We start from the raw sequence: 14,387 nt of genomic DNA on the forward strand, positions 1-14,387 counted from the left end.
AATCTAATCTAATCTACTTTATGCATGAAGGGAAATTGTATTGTATTAGGGAAGTTTGCTTTGAAGGATGTTTTTGTTCATTGGGGGAAATTGCATGCAAAAATTTGTATACTAGAATAAATCACACTATTTTTATTTATTTTTAAACTACTTTCCATAAGGTAAAGTAAAGGGTAAAGGGACCCCTGACCATTAGGTCCAGTCATGGCCAACTCTGGGGTTGCGGCGCTCATCTCGCTTTATTGGCTGAGGGAGCCGGCATACAGCTTCCAGGTCATGTGGTCAGCATGACTAAGCCGCTTCTGGGGAACCAGAGCAGCGCACGGAAACGCCGTCTACCTTCCTGCTGGAGCGGTACCTATTTATCTACTTGCACTTTGATGTGCTTTTGAACTGCTAGGTTGGCAGGAGCTGGGACCGAGCAATGGGAGCTCACCCCGTCACGGGGATTCGAACCACCAACCTTCTGATTGGCAAGTCCTAGGCTCTGTGGTTTAACCCACAGGGCCACCCGTGTCCCTTTGATAAGGTATCCCAAAGCAATTAATAATACAGATGTTGATGAATTTTCATGAGGACTTGAAAAAAAGAAAGAAACTGCCAAGTGCTCACGGTGGCCTATGTCATTCTCTATACACACTCAGGTTATCCCCACAACAAGCCTGTGAGGCTGAGACACAATGAGTATCCCAAGGTTTCCCAGTGAACTGCACAGCTGAGTGTAGAACATGAGTCTTAGTACAGTGGTGTCCCGCAATACGAATGCCTCGCAAGACGAAAAACCCGCTAGACGAAAGGGTTTTCCGTTTTTTGAGGCGCTTCGCAAGACGAATTTCCCTATGGGCTTGCTTCGCAAGAAGAAAGCCCATAGGGAAATCTCCGGGGACCTCTTTTAAATGCTGGCGGTGGGGAGCAAAGCCTTCCCCCCCCCCTCCGGCCTTCAGAAGAGGTCCAGGAAGGCCGGCGGGGGCCGAAAGGCTTTGCTCCCCACCGCCAGCATTTTACAAGCGGTCCGGGATAGCAGGGATGCGCTTCCCGCTATCCCGGACGGCTTTTGAAGGCAGGCGGCGGGGGGGAGCAAAGCCTTTCGCCCCCCACCGGCCTTCAGAAGAGGTCCTGGACCTCTTCTGAAGGCCGGCGGGGGGCAAAAGTCTTTGCTCCCCCCTGCCTGCCTTCCCGGGAGATCGGAGAAACGCAGCGCTTTCTCCACTTTCCCGGACGGCTTTTGAAGGCAGGCGGGCGGGAGCAAAGACTTTCGCCCCCCACCGGCCTTCAGAAGAAGGAGAGCGCTGCGTTTCTCCGCTCTCCCGGGAAGGCAGGCGGGGGGGGGAGCAAAGTCTTTGCTCCCCCCTGCCTGCCTTCCCGGGAGAGCGGAGAAACGCAGCGCTGCCTGCCTTCCCGGGAGAGCGGAGAAACTCAGAGCTTTCTCCGCTATCCCGGACGGCTTTTGAAGGCAGGCGGCGGGGGGGAGCAAAGACTTTTGCCCCCCACCGGCCTTCAGAAGAGGTCCTGGACCTCTTCTGAACGCCGGCGGGGGGCAAAAGTCTTTGCTCCCCCCTGCCTGCCTTCCCGGGAGAGCGGAGAAACGCAGGGCTTTCTCCGCTTTCCCGGACGGCAGCGCTGCCGCCCGCCAGCATTTTAAAAAACCCCGGGACAGCGGAGAAGTCCTCTGCTGTCCCGGGGTTTTTTAAAATGCTGGGGGTGGGAAGAAAAGCCCTTGTCCCCCTCCCCTCCAGCCTTCAGAAGAGGTCGGGGGACAGACTGTCCCCGGACCTGGACTGAAGGCGGTTTCCTTAGGAACGCATTGATTGATTTTCAATGCATTCCTATGGGAAACCGTGCTTCGCAAGACGAAAAACTCGCAAGACGAAAAAACTTGCGGAACGAATTAATTTCGTCTTGCGAGGCACCACTGTATGAGTCTAGCAATCTTAACAATGACGTGGTACTGGCTTAAAAGAAAGACATAAAATGTTAATTTAACAAATGAATTCAATAACTAAATCATCAGTATGGAACTGCCCTTCCTTGCTTACTCCACAGATAGGTTGCCCCAATGTGAGTCAAGGGCATCTGACTTGCTTCGGTCCTCCAGGCCCAGTTCTGGGCTGAGAGACTGGGCAATTCATGCACATGCAAGTCTGCACCTGAGCAGGTTTTATGCAGAAGTGCTTCCACTTGCTATCTCTCTTCCAAACCTGGGGTTGACAATTAACTCTCACTAATGAGGCTTACACACTGCAGCTCCTGGAAGAATGGCAAAAAGGGCAGGATTGTCATTAAAAAAAAAAAGAACACTCTCTTCTCCGTTACATTCCTGACAGATTTAATTAACAAAAATGTTGCGATAGCTGAAATTTCTTCCCTGCTTTACAAATAATGCCCTTTTGATGAGGGCTTCAGTTCGAATTACTGCCCTCTCAAGCGGCGCCACACAACCAGAATGCTAAGCTGATTGGCAATAAAACTACAGTAAGTGGTCCAAAGGGAGGGAAGAGAAATATTATAAACACAATGGAAGCCAATTGTTGGCTAATCATTAAGAAGGACAAGTTTATGCGTCATTCCATGAGTTTTCTCCTTTGGGTGGGCCTTGGCATTCAGGGATTTGGCTAGAACTCTCACTTTTAAAGAAGAAGATATTCAGAATGCAAATAGGGGGGTGGCATGCAAAGATGCTCTGCCACAACAAGAAGTCCCCACACCCCAAAATCTAGCAAATGAGGGAGAAGGCTTCTTCCCCAGCTGCCCAGACATAAAATGTATGCAAGCAATGGCATTTGCAGATATTTTGCAGATTGTTTATGAAAGCCTGAAACTTAAATGTATTTATTTATTACATTTATTGTTAGGTTTCCAAGGGGTTGCTTGAGAGCAAGCAGGCAAATACCTCCCTGCTCGGCTGTGAAGCCTTGCTTTTGATGCAAAATAAACTTTATCTGTCCAGAGCGCCACTCTCCCGTGGCTGGCTCATTCACTGGCAAAATCTGTAAGTGGGCGGGGCTTAAACTTTCCCCAGCAAAGTAATTTCTTGACGCCCAGTCTGTGCTTCCCCTCTCTGTTTTTTTTAAAAAATGATATTTATTAAAGTTTCAAGAATTACAAAAAGAAAAAAATGAACATACCACGTTAAACAAAAACCAAGCAACACACCACAATATAAAAAAGGGAAAAAACCAGAAAAATTAAACCCATAAACAAAAACAAAATTAGAAAAAAAGAAAAAGCATCAAATCTCCTTTCTATTCTTTCATTAGCTTGTTTCCTTGACCTCCTCACACCTCCCTTTTTTGTATTCTAGGTCGATTGTCTATTTCAGCAAATCCTTTCCCTCTTTTAAAATTTCTGTCCTGTAAATTGTTTTAATATAATGTAATTTTACTTTTCCTCCTTTCACCAATTAACAGTCAGTTATTCCCAAATCCTTTATATCATCCCTGCTAAAATCATATAATATTATTCCAACATCCTTCTAACAAATATTAATTTTACAATGTTTCTGTAAATAGTCTTTAAACTTTTTCCAGTCTTCTTCCACCGACTCTTCTCCCTGGTCTCGGATTCTGCCAGTCATTTCCGCCAATTCCATGTACTCCATCACCTTCATCTGCCATTCTTCCCGGGTGGGTAGATCTTGTGTCTTCTGCTCTTCCCCTCTCTGTGCGAAACCTTACTGCGCAAGGAGGGCGTGGGTAACAGTGGACCTCTCCCCTCCCTGCTTTGCCCAGTCCAGGTGTCCTGGCAACGCCTCGCCTCCTCCGAACCCTGCAGCTCCTCTCCACTGGAGGTGTGGTTACTCTCCCCCACCGAGGAGGAGCTGCTTTCCACGATCTTTGGGGGCTCTCTGTAATCCATCCGGCTTTTCCTCTCTCCCTCCTGAACCAATGGCAGTTCCCTGACATTTACCATATTTTTTCCTCTATAAGACTCACTTTTTCCCTCCTAAAAAGTATGGGGAAATGTGTGTGCGTCTTATGGAGCGAATGCAGGCTGCGCAGCTATCCTAGAAGCCAGAACAGCAAGAGGGATTGCTGCTTTCACTATACAGCGATCCCTCTTGCTGTTCTGGCTTCTGAGATTCAGAATATTTTTTTTCTTGTTTTCCTCCTCTAAAAACTAGGTGCGTCTTGTGGTCTGGTGTGTCTTATAGAGCGAAAAATACGGTATATATCACCTTTTTCTCCAAGAATCTCAAAGTGGTGTACATGGTTCTCCCTGTCCTCATTTAAATCCCCACAATAACCCTGTGAGGTGGGTTAGGCAGAGAGACAGTGACTTGTCCAAGATCACTCTGTGTGCTTCATGGGCAAGTGGATCTGAAGTCGAGTCTCCCAGGTCCTAGTCTGACACACTCTAACCACTTCACCACACTTGAGTTATTTTGGTACAGTGGGAAACTGTGGCAAACCATCTGTTCTCCAATTTTGTGTCGCTTTTATTTCCCCTGATCCTGTTCACTGGGTTTGTTTCCCTTGGGAAATGATGCATCGCTGCAGTTCCTGGCTTCTTTCTCTGGCCTCGGTTACATGCACAGGTGATTCCAGACAATCAGGAATCACCAATTGAACTTTATGGCATCATGCTGCTATGCAGCCAATCAGGAAATCAGTGATGACATTAGGGACTGATCTACCTGCATGGGCAAACTAAGGTCTGGGGGCCGGATCCAGCCCAATCGCCTTCTAAATCTGGCCCGCGGACAGTCCGGGAATCAGCATGTTTTTACATGAGTAGAATGTGTCCTTTTAATTTAAAATGCATCTCTGGGTTATTTGTGGTGCATAGGAATTCATTCAATTTTTTTTCTCCAAAATATAGTCTAGCCCACCACAAGGTCTGAGGGACAGTGGACCGGCCCCCTGCTGAAAAATTTTGCTGACCCCCGATCCAGAGAGACAGATATGCAGTTTTACTTTGCAAGTCAGAACTCACTACAGCAAATCACCCAGAGATTCATGAGTAGATGTGAATCTACCCCCCCCCCCGCAACACACACACACACACACATTACACAGCACCAGGTATTCTAATGGTACTGTAATAAGTAATAAGCAACAACAGTAACATGTCTTTGCCGTTTCATTTGTGATGGCTTGTTCCCCCATTTGTGTTGCCACTTAACGCTGCCATCCTGGAGACTAACCTGCACATGTGCAGTGAAGGATGAACCTCTAGGGCCAAGGGGACACTGCCCCACCAACCTCAGCCCCCTCACCACCACCACCATGCCTTCATACAATCAATTTCCTCCTCCTTAGCCTCAGTGTTGCCCTTAGCAGGGGGGAGGATGGAAACAAAACAAGAATTGGTTGGCTCTGCCTATCATTGGCTCAACCTCTGCCTGCTGTTAAGTCTCCCTGACCTTTGACCCACTGGTTCCAGAGGGCACAAGTCACTACTGCAATATTCAGATGCACACCTAGAGAACACTTGGCTTGACAGTAGTACTTGTGAAATGCATCTAGTGAGCTTAGTAGACCACAAGTTAAGAATGAGTCAACAGTATGATGAAGCAGTAAAAAAAGGCTAACACAGAAGTATAGTGTCCAGATCAAGGGAAGCAATAGTACTACTCTATTCTACACCTGGAGTCTGGGCACCACAATTTAAGAAGGGTGTGGACAAGCTGGAATGTATGCAGAGGAGGGCAACCAGGATTATCAAGGGTCTGGAAACTAAGCCTTACGAGGTAGAATAGACTGAGAGGAGATATATTAAGGGCTGTCACATGGAAGAGAAAGCATGCTTGTTTTCTCCTGTTCTGGAGGGTAAGACTTAAGGCAATGGCTTCAAGTTACAAGAAAGGAGATTCCAAATAAACATTCGAAAAGACTTTCTGACAGTAAGAGCTGTTCGGCAGTGAAACAGACTCCCATGAGAGGTGGTGGACTCTCCTTCCTTGGACGTTTTAAAGCAGAGGTTAAATGGTCATGTCATGGATGCTTTAGCTGAGATTCCTGCATTGCAGGGGGTTGGACTAGATGACCCTCGGGACCCCTTCCAACTCTAAGATTCTATTCTGCTATGACCAAGATGATCAAGGGTCTGGAAACCGAGCCTTATGAGGAATGGCTGAGGGAGCTAGCTATGTTTAGCCTGAAAAAGAGGAGACTGGGAGATGCAACAATGGGGCAGGAACCTTTCTACATATGTGGTAGGAATGCAAAGAGGTAGTGGGATTCTGGGAAAATATCTATAACGAACTAAAAAAGATGTTTAGATTTTCATTTGGGGGGAAAACAGAATCCTTTCTCCTAGGTATCATGTCACAGGAAATAAAAAGAATGGTCAGACCAATATTTATGTATGCAACTACAGTGGCAAGGTTATTGATTGCCAAAAATTGGAAAAGCAGCAGTGTCCCAACTAAAACAGACTGGTTATCTAAAATGATGGAATAATTCCATATTGCCAAACTAACAGGGAGGATAAGAGGAGATATGGTACAAAAAGTGAATAAAGAGTGGGCTATCTTTAAGGAATACATCAAAATTTATGTTGAAAAAGAAGAATTTCTGACAGATATTGAGTGAATCCAGAAAATGATTAGAGTGAAAGGAGAGTAAAGTTAAGATAGAAGAAGAGATTAAAGAAATAATGAAATGTGTTTAAGCTAGTTGGAAAAATAAAGTAGCGTAACAAGAACAGCTGGAAGTCAAGTCACTTGGTGGGTGTCCATGTGGGATGGGTGTGTAGGTATGTTGATATGTATAGTATAGGTAGGTGCAGTGGTACCTCAGGTTAAGTACTTAATTCGTTCCGGAGGTCCATACTTAACCTGAAAATGTTCTTAACGTGAAGCACCACTTTAGCTAATGGGGCCTCCTGCTGCTGCCGTGCTGCTGGAGCACGATTTCTGTTCTCATCCTGAAACAAAGTTCTTAACCTGAAGCACTATTTCTGTGTTAGCGAAGTCTGTAACCTGAAGCGTATGTAACCTGAAGTGTATGTAACCTGAGGTACCACTGTATACAGTAATGTAGGTATGTTTTATGTTATGAAAATAAGGTAGTGTGTTGTGTACGTGTATTGTGTAAATGTATATGTATGTGTTTTATATGTTAATAAAATTAAAATTAAAAAAGAAAAGAAAAGAAAAAGAGGAGACTGGGTGGAAATATGACAGCCCTCTGAAGGGCTGTCACATGGAAAAGAGAACAAGCTTGTTCTTTTGCTGTTCTAGAAGGTAGGACCGGAACCAGTGGACTGAAAAGACAAGAAAGCAAATTCTGACTAAACATTGGGAAGAACTTTCTGATGGTAAGGTCTGCTTGAGAGTGGAATGGGCTACCTTGGAAGCTGGTGGGTTGTCCTTTGTTAGACGCTTCTAAATGGAGGTTGGGTGGCCATCTGCAATTGATTCCATAGCTGTGATTCCTACATTGCAGAAGATTGGACTAGATGACTCTTGGGTTAACTCTTCCAACTGCATAATGATACATGTGTGAACCCCAACTTTCAGGTGCACTTCTGTCCAAGGCACTCCTTCCGCTGCCTTGTAAACAAGTCGCCTGAGCTCCCTACTCCCATCAAGAGCCAAAAAAGGAAAGCTGTACATTTGGAATGAGGAGTGTGACAGCAGAGTGCCAGTTTTGCGGAGACAAAGATGCCACAGGGATCCATCGCTCCAGCATCCCATTGCCCTCCCTGCTAATTTCTCTCTAAAGACATGGGAAGCATGGATGGAAGGGCGTCATTAGCCTGCTTGGTGATGAGTAACAGCTTTTTACTTGGGAGATCTTCTCGCTGTGAAATTAGTGTCACAGATAAGTGGTTGCTCTGCGGCAGAGATGGAAACGTCTGCATTTCTGATCTTCATACACAACATGCCCCCCACACACATCCCAGCACTTTGGCTAGGAAATTTACACAGATAGCACAGCCAGATGTCATGGGCTCACAACGGCACTGTGAAAGACAACCTGCCCAGCAGTACAGCTATTATAAGTGCCAATTTTCATTGCACTTTATGGAAACCTTGGCTTCCCTCCTTCCATTTTTCTGTGTTCAGTTTGCACATGGCTCCAAAGTCATGCATTTTTATCCTGATACACTATACCAAGGGTGGTCCAGATACCAAATATGGCCAGACCTCTCTGTATGGCCCCAGGACTGCCCTCGGGCAAAACCAGCTACTCAGACACATCCCCTCTCCCCAGTCCGAAATCCTTACCAGCCCTATTCTGCATCCTCTTTGTGTGTGTTTTGATTGGCTGGGATGTTTCCTTGAATGCTGATAATCTCTCTTGCTGGCCTGGGTGTAGGGTGGAGAGGGGTGTGTGAGAGTTTGTAACTGTCCTGGCTCGCACCCTAAAACACTCACACAAAGGCTCTCTTTTGCAAGTTAAAACAAAATAAAAAAATTCCTTCCAGTAGCACCTTAAAGACCAACTAAGTTAGTTCTTGGTATGAGCTTTCGTGTGCATGCACACTTCTTCAGATACACTGAAACAGAAGTCACCAGACCCTTCTATATAGTGAGAAGGTGGGGAGGGGTATTACTCAGAAGGGTGGTGGGATTGGGTGATTGGCAGATAGCTGTGATGAGCCTGTTGACGACTCTTAACGACTGCAATAGGTCTTACAGGAAAAAGCAAGGGGTGAGAAGGTGAAAAATGTCATGTATAATGAGATAAGAATCCAATGTCTTTGTTCAGACCAGGTCTCTCCATGGTTTTAAGTTTGGTAATAAGTTGCAATTCAGCAGCTTCTCTTTCCAGTCTATTTCTGAAATTCCTGAATTTTTTTATTTTGTTTTGACTATGGCAGACCAACACGGCTACCTATCTGTAACTTTTGCAAGTTAGAAACAGACCTTTATTCAGGCTCAGTACAGGCTCAGCAGTACAAACCATGCTCAGGAGTCATGACTCAGGAGTTCAGGAGCAGAGAAAGTAGTTCTTTTTTAAAAAAAATAATAATATTTATTAAAGTTTCAACAATTACGGAAAGAAAAAATAAACACACCACATTAAACAAAAACAAAACAACACACCACAATATAAAAAAGAGGGGGGGAACCGAGAAATAAAACCCATTAAACAAAAACAAAAACGCAAAAAAAGAAAATACATCAGATCTCCTCATTACCATTCTTTCATTAGCTTATTTCCTTGACCTCCTCACACCTCCCTTTTTTGTATTCTAGGTATATTATCTATTTCAGCAAATCCTTTCCCTCTTTTAAAATTTTAGTCCTGTAAATTGTCTTAATATAATGTAGCTTTACTTTTCCTCCTTTCACCAATTAACAGTCAGCTATTCCCAAATCCTTTATATCCTTCCTGCTAAAATCATATAATATTGTTCCAACATCCTTCTAACAGATATTAATTTTACAGTGTTTCTGTAAATAGTCTTTAAATTTCCTCCAATCTTCCTCCACCAACTCTTCTCCCTGGTCTCGGATTCTGCCAGTCATTTCCGCCAGTTCCATATAGTCCATAGGAGCAGAAAAAGTAGTTCAGAGCTGAACAAAAGCAACTAAGATGTCCCAAGAAGTTTCCATACCCCACCCACCAAGCTTTTAAAGGTGAGGTGTGGCATTCCCACTCGTAAGACTCTCTCGCCTTGTGAAAATTTTGGGACTTTAAACATGCACTCCTTGGGGGAGTGGTCTGTTCCCATCTTAAAAGGTGGCACCTGGTTCTAGGCAACAAGGCTGCACCCTGCTGTTCAGGCTCCTGTTCAGTCACTGCTGCCTCTGGTTCTCCCTACAAACTCAGTTCCAAACTCTCCAGAGCTTTTACTGAGGGTATCCACTTGGCAGGAAAGTAGGGTGGGGAGTGAACTGACATCCCTGCTCCTTCTCCCCAAGAGATGGAAGTCGGGGTGGAAAGCAAAGGTTCCTCCCACTCCGCCAACTCTGGTTCCCACCATTCAGGTGGGGAAAATGCATTGTCTCAACCACTTTTGCAGCTGGCCCCCCACACCCTGAAATATACTCAGAGCTGAGTGTTGATTTCACACTCTTTATTTCAGCTCATGGTAAACAGTGAGTGAGTACTTTCCCAAAAAAACAATGGGTCCCATGTGATTGGCTGATTCAACTCCTCTCCTAGAGCCTGATTGGACTGTTCCTGCAAGCCCAACAGGTTGTTGATTCACTTCTTCCTGGAGCCTGATTTGGCTGCTCCTGCAGACCAATCAGGTTGCTGATTTACTTCCTCCTGGAGCCGGATTGGGCGGCTCCTGCAGACCAATCAGGTTGCTGTCTTCTAGAATCCTACCTGCCTATTGTTCTAGGATCCAAGCTCAGTACATAACAGATCCTCTTTCAGCTGTCATCCACAGAAGACATTCCACTAGGGTGTGTGTGTGTGTGTGTGTGTGTGTGTGAGAGAGAGAGAGAGAGAGAGAGAGAGAGAGGAGATGGGGTGGAAGGGCCTCTCCAGCAGTACAGAGGAAAGACCTTTGTCTCCTCTCCAAATTTTCCATCCCTAACTTTCACTACAAGTTTCTCTGCAACTAGGAATCAGGTCCCAAGCTTGCATTTCCCTCCTTCCTCCCAAACCCTTTTCCTTTTGTGTTGTTTCTTTTAAATTGTGAGCCTGAGGACAGAGACTGTCTTCTCCCTAAAATCTGTAATCCTGTTTGGGAGGGGTTTGCTTCCAACTGAAGAGTGGAATAAAAATGCTTAACCACCACCACAACAGCTACTACTACTTCATGGCAAAGGTGGCATTCAAACTGGGTAACTCCTGATTCACAGCCTGGTCCTGTTGAGATGGTGTTGAGAGAATATTGGCTTGGAACTCCAGCAAGCATGTTGCCAGCCCAATTGTTTGCTGACAGTAGAAAACACACCCACACCCCCTTTCACACATTACAAAACTCCCGGGGGGGGGGGGCAGGGGCACTGAGCGAGATGACAGGATGAGTGACCCAAGCCGGCCCAAAAATGGCACAGAAAATCCATCCTTTGTTGATCAGGCAACACAGTACAGTTCTGCCAAAACAAGCCCTGATGGATGCGCCCTGGCTGATTTCTCAAGCACTTTATAAATATTAATGGCAGTGATAGAGCCTCTCAAAATTTGTCATGTCACATCGCTCTTAGAAAAATGCTCCGAGTGCGACTTCGATCAGGTGGTGGTTGTTTTTCCAACCAAACAACTGCAAACTCTACTTTGTAAGGTTATCCTCGCCCAAGATTCTCCCCCCCCCCACCCTCGCCACCCCAAAAGAAAAGAAATGCAAAGTATGGGGTGGACATATGCTAGCTTTTCATAAATGTAAAGGTGCTGTAATAGAACCACTGGGGCTGGCTCTACCATGAGCTTTGCTGAGCCATTGGCACGGGTGGCAGGGCAGCAGACAGAGACCTGAGAGCAGAGAAGGCTGGTCACTAGGGCAAGGTGGGTACCCGGACTTGGTTGGCTGGTTGGAGGATAGAGAGGGGCCGTAGAAACTAACCCATATTACAAAGGTAACATTTACATTTGTTTTTCAGGTGCCCACCAAATGTATGTGGCCCTCCAAAGATAATGTGGCCCTCAAGCTGGAAAAGGTGCCCCATCCTGATTTAACAGAATGCCAGTACTGCCAATCAACAAAAGTTCAAAAGTTGCCATACTACAGTGGCTTACAAATATAAACTTCTTCTTCTAGTGCTACAGAATTTGCCAAGACAAATACACATGGGTTGAGAAATATGAACTTCAATGGCTCATAATGGTTGCTTCAAATAGAAGGTGAGCATTATAAACTCTGCTTTAAATGCCTAGGAAACTGGCAAGTTGCTTCTTTCCCAGCTGGTGGATGGATAGTCCTCCCATCTGGAAAGGGGAGGTTGCACAGAGCAGGGATGGAGATCCTGTCGTCCTCCAGATGTTACGGGACTGCAGCTTGAATCATCCCTGACCCTATGCCATGCTGGCTGGAACTGATGATAGCTGGAGTCCAAAAAGATCTGGAGGGCCACAGGTTCCCACCTTCTGCATCTATCCGTCTGATGGGAGTGGTGTCTACCCCCAGCTGTCAATCATCTGACATCACAATGGCATCAGATGAAAGATGCTTTGAAGTCCCAAAGTCAGGACTGCAAAGCACCTTGAAAGGCATCACTAAAATGAAGGGTTTCCCTTCACTTTAGCAGACAATCTCAGTGCGCGCATACACTAATCCTGAATCAGGAATGGGTTTCCATCAAAAGCCCTGCTCAGACAGTGGGGTAGGGGGACTTTGCCTTAGTAGGAAATATCAATGCAACCCACACCCTAAATCCTGAACTGAGGGAAATGGTTTCATGGGCCAACTTGGATCCCCTTGGCAGGGCAGGTTTGGCCCACAGCCCAGAGGTTCCCCACCCCTGATGCAGCTCTATAGTTCAAAACATCTTTGGCATCTCTTGCAGGAGTAGGCTTCAGGATTCTTGAACTGTGGGCATGGAACAAGGCTCACATTCCTATAGGGGGTTGCCCCTGCTTCTAAAACTGAGGCTTGCATTCTGATTCAATACGCCTTGAGTTGGCAGTACCTGAAAGTGCTTTGTCCAATCCTGTCCAAATATGCTTAAAGTGATGCACTCAGCAATTTTCCCCTCTCAAGCTTGAGTTAAAGGACTCAGTGCTTTTTAAAGGCCATTTTTCCTGGGTGTTCCTTGTCAGCATTTCAGCCATCAGGCAACTGGGGACACCATTATTCAATCCCCCATTTAAAAGAAACCTTATTGGAATACATACACACAGACACACACACACCTGTGGTTCTAAGTGATTCACAACATTAGTCAACTGTTAATCAATGGAAAGGTTGTACTCTTAGGGTGAAAACATGGTTTTTAAAGGCAGAGATTAAATGTGGCCACATATACAAAAAGAAAGGAAAAAATAGCCACATGAAGCCACATCAATCTCAGGGGCTGACTAGGTTGGTGAGATACTGATGGATAGCTTTTGAGAAACACTTTCAAGATGATGACAGACTGAAAATTACAGTCCTATTGTCATACAAGGAAGAATTGTGGAGAGGAAGGGATGGAATCCCACCATGCGCTGCAATTTAAGAACAAAGTACTTTCAATTCTCCTGATAAAGCAAAGGTGGGAAATCTGTGGCTCTTCAAATGCTGCTAGACTCCAACTCCCACCATCCCTGATCACTGATCCTGCCATCTGGACTGCTGGGAGTTGGTGTCCAACATCACCTGGAGGGCCACAGGTTCTACACTCCAAGAAAGCAGGTGATCCGCTGGACCATGGGCTGGATTGGATCCCCTAGGGGATTTTTCTCATAAGATAAAGGTGGGAAACTGGTGGCCATCCAGATGTTTGCTGGATTCCAACTGCCATCACCCCTGACAATTGCCTCTGTTGGCTGGGGCTGATGGGATTCGGAGTCCAGCATTACACTTAGGACCACAGCTTCCATTTCCCTGAGAAAGGGGATGGTCAGCTGGAACATAAACCAATGGGAATTAGAGTCCAGGAACACCAACCTCTCCCCACCGCCACCACATTCCCCCCATCTCACCACGAAGTGCCCTTACCTGCTGCCCGTCACAACACACACACGTCTGTGCATGCGCATACACAAACACCCACCCACCCCACACACAAACATGTTCTTCCCAAAGTGATGCCAGAGGAACAGGAGAGTGCAGCATCTTTTGGTTCCAAATTATTTTGGTTCCCAGGCGAGTGTGGCACCAGCTTCCGGAAGTACATCGGCAGCCGCAGCAGAGGCAGCAGAAGCAGTGGCCGCAGCAGTAGAGGCCACAGTGGAGGCAGAGGAGATGGATGCGGAGGCAGATGGAGCCGAAATGGGACACCCGTGATTGGCATCAGAAGCCTGGGTGGCTTCTGTAAATCTTTGAGGGTGTCCCACTCAAAACAGGGCAGTTGCGTGATATGGTATATGTTGTCATCTGTCTGTCTCGGGAGACAATGGAGGAGTGCACCTTGGCGGATGAAGTCAAACTGTTGGAAGGTTACAGTACCTGCTGTGACTGTAGAGACCAATAAGGGAGAGACGTGTTTTGTTGCAGCCGGGGCAGATGAAGGTGTCTGGCTGTGCTGCTGCCGGTGCCAAAGAAGGTGGTGGCCTGTCTTTCATTTGAACTTTTTAAGCAGAAACCAGATGACCAACCTATTAGGGATGCCATGGCAGCAGATTCCCTATATTGGCTAGGGATTGGACCAGATGCCCTTTGAGCATAGCTGCCAACTTACAGATTTGAAAATAAGGGACCAGCAGCCTTGGAAATAAGGGATCAGCAGCCAAAATAAGGGATTTTCAGAGCACAGGTATGTTCGACTTCTGAGCCCCTCTGAGCCAAAGGCAGAAAGCCCAGCCAACAGCCAAACAAAGCCTCAAGCAGTGGTTCCCACAGCGCAGCAACTCGGCAAAGGGGATGCAGCAAGGAAAACCACCGTCACCTCTCCGCTG

The 14,387-nt window shown here is 46.2% G+C and overlaps 1 protein-coding gene and 1 long non-coding RNA gene across 3 annotated transcripts in view; one reads left to right on the forward strand and one right to left on the reverse strand.

Annotated features, from left to right (window-relative positions):
* Positions 1-14,387, reverse strand: part of TMEM132B (transmembrane protein 132B) — a 404,412-nt gene that overhangs the window by 89,299 nt on the left and 300,726 nt on the right. The window lies entirely within an intron of this gene.
* LOC309330575 lies at positions 10,045-11,658 on the forward strand. Its single transcript, XR_014151482.1, has 2 exons — positions 10,045-10,309; positions 11,453-11,658. It is a non-coding gene; the product is annotated as an uncharacterized lncRNA (long non-coding RNA).

This window comes from Podarcis erhardii (genome assembly GCF_964252035.2).
Source record: "Podarcis erhardii genome assembly, chromosome: 15".
NCBI classification, from domain to species: Eukaryota; Metazoa; Chordata; class Lepidosauria; order Squamata; family Lacertidae; genus Podarcis; species Podarcis erhardii.